Source organism: Arachis duranensis, chromosome 1 (assembly GCF_000817695.3).
Source record: "Arachis duranensis cultivar V14167 chromosome 1, aradu.V14167.gnm2.J7QH, whole genome shotgun sequence".
Taxonomy (NCBI): domain Eukaryota; kingdom Viridiplantae; phylum Streptophyta; class Magnoliopsida; order Fabales; family Fabaceae; genus Arachis; species Arachis duranensis.
The window spans coordinates 51,763,040-51,771,083 of NC_029772.3; the positions used below are offsets into that span (position 1 = coordinate 51,763,040).

Sequence of the window (8,044 nt, forward strand, 5' to 3'; positions counted from 1 at the left end):
TATTTTAAACATTTGGAGAGAGAAGGAGGATTAAGAGACAGAAGCTAATTGAATCAGTTTTCGTGATTCACATTACAATGATATTGAACGTATCTCCTCCTAATTTAAATGTGGTAAAACATTTAATAATCAATATTTTAAATCATAAATAAATAAAACTAATTATTATATTATAATTAATTAAGTTATTCTATTTCTAGCTGATTTGGAATTGGTTCTATACACCTTTTCAAAAAAAAAGTCATCTTATGAGTCTCGATCAATGTTTACTAGGTGATGTTATTGGGGTCTCTTGGCCAAGAAGAACCAATAGAGTGTAGTTTCGGTCAATGTTTACTAGGTGATGCTATTGGAATCTCTTGGCCAAGAAGAACCAACAGAGTGTAGTTTCCTTTGCTTGGGCCTTTGGTCCCTTTGTAAACCGAAAAAAAAAAACCTAACTACTCCATCTCACTTATTAATAATTTTATTTTATCTTTCAATATGTTAACTAGTTAGAAAAAAAATTTAGTTTTATTTTTTTATACATTTCGTTTTTTTATACATTTCGTGACTAATAATATTTTCTAAGTTTAAAATTATTTGAATGAAAATTTTATAAAATACAACTTATTTGATTCGAAAGAAAATTTTAATATGTGTAAAAATAGTACTAACAATTATTTTAGATTAGATTATATTATTTTGTCAATTTATTTAAAAATAAAATTAACATCATTAAATAATTATATGTACTTCATAAATACCATTCATAAAAAAGATAGTAGCAAGTGTTAGCATTAGTATTATTCAAAGGATCATCTGAAACCAAGTTGCTTTGAGCTTAAACATGAGGTTCAGGCTATTTTTGGGGATAGTACCTGCAAGAGACTCTGATACTTAAACTAGCAAGGGTTTAAGTAAGTTTTTAGTAGATTAAGTCTTGAATAGAGAATATACTTGAGGGTGTCAGCGTATTTATAGTGGAATAGATAACCACCTTTTAGAGTAGTTCCATCTTTGATGATGGACGTTTCTTTTTTCTAGGGAAGTTATTGAGATCTATCTCGCTTCTAGATGAGTGGAAAATATCTTAAGAATCAGTTACTTATTTGGATAAGTAGGGCCATACTTTCATCGCTGTGTCCGTCCTCTATGAGGTCGGGTAGGTGTGGACCGAGTCTTATTCCTTAATTAGGACTCATTCATTTTGGGCTTGGTTATATTTTTGCACCAGGATATGAACAGTACTCCTGCTTGATCCTGAACTTTAATGAGGTCGAACTAGAGCATTTATAGTTTAGGCCGGTTTTTCATATGTTAGCGCATCACGTCAGGCATGTTGCCCTTCTAGGGGTTAGGTCGGGTATTTGACGTGTTTTCATGAACTTGGAGTGTCATGTATTTTTGTAATTATTTACACGTTTCTCCACGGTTACTTTGGTAACTGTGCATGCTATTAACGAGGAGGGATAAAATGACCCTTTTGGCCATGGAATCTTATAGATACCCAAACCCTTTCTCTTTCTTATTTTTTGCTTCTTCTAAAACATCTTTTTTTCACCACTCTCCCTTTTTTCAAGCTTTTCATTTTCTTCATTACAACCTTTTCAAGATTCCTCTATCTGAATTTTTGCTTCGCGTGTTCCTTTGGAGCCTTAGAATGTTAGTGTATTTGCTATTCTCATGCATTCTTTATGCTTTGTATTCCCTCAAGGTTAGTTTTTTTGGCCATTTGAACTTTATTTTCTATATTCTTTGTGTTCTGGGTGATATGCTTCTGGTGCCATCTTTTTTTATGTATGTGATATTGATTTCTTGTTAGTATGCTCTTCGTGATTGCTTTGTTGTTTTTCTTTTCTTGAATATTTTATTTCTTTGCTGTCCATTTGAGTATGGTGTTTTGCTTTGTGGTGTCCCCAAATTAGGGGTGTCCATGGATCGGATCCGATCCGCATATCCGCGGTGTTTATCCGAATCCGATCCAAAAATTGCGGATATGGATCCGATCCGTAAGGCTTTCGGATCGGATCGGATCGGATCCGCACACTAATCAGATCGGATTGCGAATTTTGTGTTGGTATCCGCATATCCGTGTATCCGCAAAATTAAAGAAATAAATAAGTAAATATTCTTTTTATGTTTTATTTCAATTAATAATTATCATATATGTTATATTATTTTAATTTATTATTTAAGAAAAGTATGTTTAATATTATTTTAAGAGTAAACATATTTAAAAGAATAGAAAAATGAATTTTATTGATATTTTTTAATAAAAATAAGCTTTTAAAATTATTTTTGTGTTTTGCGGATATATCCGATATCCGATCCGATGATTTTAATGCGGATCGGATCGAATTTTTGACCATATCCGATCCGATCTGCAGACATCCCTACCCCAAATGGTATCATTTCTTCCCTATAGATAGTACAGGTTGTGTAGAGATCGGAAAGATGAAAATAAATATGAGATTGTAGTAGCCGATCCTGAGGAAAGAATCTGTTTTCCCCGACTTGACAAGTTGGAACGCTATTTTATTTACATGTATGAGTATTTTTTACTAGGCTAGGGGGTAAGCCTTTCTTTTACTGAGTTTGAATATGAGATTCTATGTCTTTATAAAGTTTTTCTTTCTCAACTCCATCCCAATTCTTGCGGCTTTCTGAAAATCTATTAGCTACTTCGCCGTGAACTCGACCTTCCTCTTTCTTCGAAAGTTTTCTTTTATCTTTTTCAGCTTACCAAACCATTTAATTCTAAGAAACAGGGCTGGATCTCCTTCCGAGCTGTTCATGGGAGGAAGGTCTTTACCATTTTTGATGATTCTTTCCATGACTCCAAAAACTATTTCTTTAAAATCTGATCTACCGAGGGTGTCCGACCTTTCTTTCTCAATGAAAGGAATGAAGTCCTTTTTAGCTTGTAATGGAAGGAGAACCCCACAGTTGTTAAGTATAATCTTGATGACATGAAGGCGGTAGAAGAGTGTGTAGCTGCCTTGTTCCAGGAGTGTTAGGGCCGAACTCCTAATCTCGACACCAAGAAATTTTTACTAGGAAAACCAAGCTATGTTCGTTCTAAGGTAGGTACTGTTTCTTTACATTTTGTAGATATTTTTATTATTGACAATTTGTGAGCTTATTCAATCCGACTTGTTGGCTTTACAGAAAAGATGACTAGTAAGTCGGCCACCCTGAAGACTCTCTGTATAGCTAAAAAGAATGTTGTTGCCTAAATCATCCAGCTGAAGGAGGTCAGCAAAACAGGTGATCTCCCTTCTCCCTCCAAATCGGATTCAGATGCTTCTGGATTGGTTAAGGTTATTTCCAATCCGACTCATCCTCCTCTTTGATAAATCGCTATTTTACAGTTTATTTGGATTAAATTGAGCATATTTTATCCATTATTCTCACACCTATTCACATAATTCGCATGTTTTACATATCCTTCCTAATGTTGTGCTATGATTGAAAACATACTTCTTTGGCCTTAAAATTGCTAAGTTTTAATCCTCTTTTATTACCATTCGATGCCGTGATGTGTTTGTTAAGTGTTTTCAAGTTTTATAGGGCAGGAACGACTTAGAAGATTGAAAGGAAGCATGCAAAAGTGAAAGGAACACAAAAAATTGAGAATTTCAGAAGCTGGTAGTGACGTGTGAATAGGAATTCTTTCAACGACACGTACGCGTGGGTGACGGGTACGCGTGACAGAGTGTCACGTACTGCACTTAACAGAAATCGCTGAGGGCAATTTCTGGGCTGATTTGGACCCAGTTTCAAGCCCGAAAATAAGATTAGAGGCTACAGAGTGGGACGAAAGGGAGGAATCATCCATCATTCACTTTTCATTCACACACATTAGGTTTTAAAAGTAGAATTCTAGAGAGGAAGGCTCTATCCTCTCTCTAGATTTAGGATTTCTTCGTTCAGTTCATCCTTAGGTTCAGGTTCAATGTTCTTTTAATTTAGTTTTTTCTTACTTTTATTTATTCTAGCACTTTAGTTCATCTTTTTATCTTGTTAATTTCTCTTTTTTACCATTTTTATGTTTATGAGCTCTTGTTATGTTTGATTTCTTTTAATGCAATTTATATTTTCTATGTTTATAGTTACTCTCTTTAATTATTAGTCATTGATGCTTGCAATTGGTTGTTTAGGTTTAATATCCCTCGTTAATTTCCTATGTTTTTATTTTATGCCTTCCAAGTGTTTGATAAAATGTTTGGGAGGATTTTAATTTAGATTTTTATGTTCTTGACTTGGATTGATTATTTAGAGACTCTTGAGTTATCAAAATTCTTTTGTTGATTGGTGATTGAAAATTGCTAGTTGGCTTAGACTTCACTAAATCTAGTCTTTGATTAGGATTTGTGAACTTAAGTTGATTTTGCTTACTTGACTTTCTTTCATTGTTAGAGATTAACTAAGTGAAAGTAAAAGGCAATTAGCATCACAATTGATGATGATAATGAGGATAGGAATTTTAATTCTCAATCCTTGCTAGGACTTTTCTTAGTTGTTATTTTATTTCCTTGTTATTTACATTACTTGTCTCTTATCACAAAAATTCCAAAAATACTTTTTTCAAAACCAATTATAAGTACACTTCCCTACAATTCCTTGAGAGACGACCCAATGTTTGAATACTTCGGTTTGTTTTTATTGGGTTTGTATTTGTGACAAACAAATTAAATATTGACCGAGGTTTAATTGTTGGTTTAGAACTATACTTGCAACGCGATCATTTTTGTGAAAATCTTTATCGACATTTTTTCTTCATCAAATGTTGGCGCCGTTGTCGGAGAATTGCAAATGTGTGCCTTATTATTGGTTATTGTGAATATTTTGAATATGTTTGCCTTTTGTTTCTTTGTTAGTTGTTGACAGTTTAGGAGTTTTTTTCGTTAATTTTTGTTAGTTTTTGTTTTTATTTTCTCTTGTTACTATGAATTCTCACCCCTTTGGCTATGAGTTTGGTTCAAATTATGTTGTAGAGAATGGAAACTAAAATGAGAACATGTATCAATGATGGGACAATCAAAGGTGGGAAGAGCCTCATGTTTATGGACAACCCTCTTTGTGTAAGACCCAAGACTTTTGAAAAGTCCTATTTTGAACTAATCTCAAACCATATATTTATTTACAGTTTTATTTTTAGGAAATTATTTTTTGAAAATAATTAAAGGCAGTTTTGATTAATCGGATTTGAGATAAATTAAGATTTTTATCCAAATTCTATAATTATGGATTATTTTACTATTTACAATTTAAAGTCTTAGAATTTCAAAAATAAGGTGGTTTGGCTATTTAAATTAGAATTTCATCTAATTTTAAAATTATTGAGTTATTTTATATATTTAAATTGCAAAGTTGGTAGTTATGAAATAATAAGAATTTTTCATGGTTTGATTTTAGATCAGTTATATTTATATCATTCAATACGTTAAGTTTTAAGGATAAAGAAAATTAATAATATTACTATGTATTTTCGATTAGAGAAATTGATTGGAAATCAATTAGTGTTTTTATACCACAAATAATATTTCAAAGTAATTTTAGAGATTTAATTAGTTTTTCAAATATTAATACTTTATGCTCCAATTTTATTAAAATTACCAAACTATCCTTATACCTAATTTTAACCACAAACCCTAATTTACTACCCTAACCCACCCTCACTCTTTTCTCAGCGTAGCCACCCTTTCCCCAAACCCTAACCTACAACTGCTTCAGAAAGAAAGAAAGAAAGACAGAAAGGGAAATAGAGAAGAGGGGGAGGACCGGAGGGGAAAGAGAGGAAGCAAGAAGGGAGGCGGCACCGGTGGGCGTCACTGCCACCGACGCCGCCGTCGTGACGCCGCCAGGAGGTTGGAACCGAGGAGAGTGATAGAGCAGCAACCATGGAAGAGTGAGAAGAGGCGAGCACGAGCCAAGATCCGCGATGGAGAGCTATCACTGTTGGGTTCTGTCGGCTCCATCTTGCCTATGCCGGTGAGCACGAATTGAGAGAGATAGATCGGACAGAGAGAGAGAAGGCTCGCGAGGGAGTCACCGCAGAAGGAGTTCACTGCCGCGTCCCGTTGCCTGCGCCACCTCCATTCATCCTCCTTGCTGCCCGACGCCATCGCCGTTCGCGAAGGAGAAAGGGAGCTTGCGTTACCATCAGATCTGCCGTTTCTCACCATCTCTATCGCTGTCGTTAGTGCCTTGCTGTTGCTGCTGCCGCCGGGAGCTGCGCCACCATGACCGAACTTCGGTAGCCAAGAAAAGCCTCTGCCATTACTGAGATCCCTTATCGCTATCGTCGCCGGAGTTCTGGCCGCCTGATAACCTCGCCGCCGTCGTCAGAAAATCTTGCTGGCAAGGGTTTAAGTTGGTCTTCGTTTCCTTTGGGTTTCTGAAGGCTTCATTGTTGTTGTATGATTAGTTTCAGTATCGTCGCCAGAGAGCTGGTCGCCGCTGCCACTCAAGGTGGTTACCGGGGCTGGTGCCAAACCGGTTCGGAGACCGCCGTTATTTCAGTTTAGCCATTCCTTCTTCGTTCCGTAAGCATTTCGATTTGAAAGCTCTTTAGATTATTGTTTTGATAAATTAGGCTGAGGTGTTGTGGCGTTATCAGTCGTAGGGTTGTGTATCGATGCTGCGTGACGTGCTCAGAGCTCGCGGCTGCTTCGTTTTGCCAGTTCAATAATTATTTATGTTTCAGAAGGCCTCACATTAGTATTTTGTTATGTTTGGTTAATGAATATAAGTTTTGATAACGTGGGGTCGAGTCCTGATTATTGTATGTTGGGATTAGTGTTGCTATGGTTATTGCGAAAGTGGCTTGGAGCTGAGATTTTGATTATCAGTGATTTCGGGTCGAGACGAAAGGAGTTGGTTAACGAGTTTGGGTTGTGATTTCAACGTATCGAGGTAGGGGCTTTTTGTACAAACTGATATATTTCAAACTGGAAATTGTTGTAAATAGATATGTTGAGCGAAATGTATTTCTAGTGATTATGTGAGTCTTATGAATTGTCTAATTATGTCTTGGATGAATATGGTTGTGTTCTTGAGTGAAATAACGTCTGATTTTGATAAACTGGAGACTTTTAGAATTGTTGATTGAAATGATTTTGATAGTCTGAAAAATCTGAGTTATGTTTGTTGGAAACTGAATTGGGTTTTGAACCTATCAAGAAAGATTGATGATTGGTTTGGTTGGAACCCGGAAAGGGTAGTAGAGTTCAAGTTTTAGGAGAGATGCTTCCGAAATTTCTATGAAATCCGAGACCTTATTTAAAATGGTATTTTGAAAAGGAACGGATTATGCCTTGAACCGTATTACCGATAAAAGAATTAGATTGAATCCTTTTATTAAGAAAATTACATTATTATTTTGAATGTAAATTATTTTAGAAAAGAATTAGGTTTTAAAGTCAATTTAAGGATGAAAATAATTATGTTTTGGAAGTTGATTAAATAAGCAAATTTGATGGAGTTTTAATGGATTTAAAACGAACTTGGATTTTGATTAACTAATTTCACTTTATGACGTTTTAAGAAAAGTTTGGAGTATTTTTGGAAACCTTGACTCAGTAAAACTGAAACAATTCCTGAGCTTTTGGAAACAGATTTAAGAATGAAACTGAAATTGGTTTTTGGTTTAAAAATGATTTGGTTTTGGCTTAAGTTTGGTTGGCTTTGAAATTGGTTCGGAACAATTGGAAACACGATTTGGTTTTGGTTTAAATTTTATCCTATTTATTCAAATCAAGATGTTAAAGTTTCGAAGGTTTCCAAGGAATTCAAGAAATGAGTTAGGTTATTCTTCCCTAAAGTCTTGAGACTCTGTTGAGGAATTTTACGACCAAATCTTGATTTAGGAATGAATGATTTTGAGTCTTTCAAATAGATTTTAAATTGGCATGGTTTTGTGATTGTTTGGAAGTGTTGGGAAGATGTGGAAAGTGACTCGATTTTGAAAAGTGATTCTTGAATAGAATACGGTTGTTATTTAAAAGTAAATGGGTCAAGAATGATTTCGAAGTAAGATATTGAGCTTGATTGATGTGTT

The 8,044-nt window shown here is 34.8% G+C and overlaps 1 long non-coding RNA gene across 1 annotated transcript; it reads left to right on the forward strand.

Moving 5' to 3' along the window:
* The first annotated feature begins 5,669 nt into the window (after window positions 1-5,669).
* On the forward strand, window positions 5,670-6,987 carry LOC127744820 (uncharacterized). The gene is made up of 2 exons (XR_008005941.1): window positions 5,670-6,667; window positions 6,785-6,987. It is a non-coding gene; the product is annotated as an uncharacterized LOC127744820 (long non-coding RNA).
* Window positions 6,988-8,044: the final 1,057 nt, after the last annotated feature.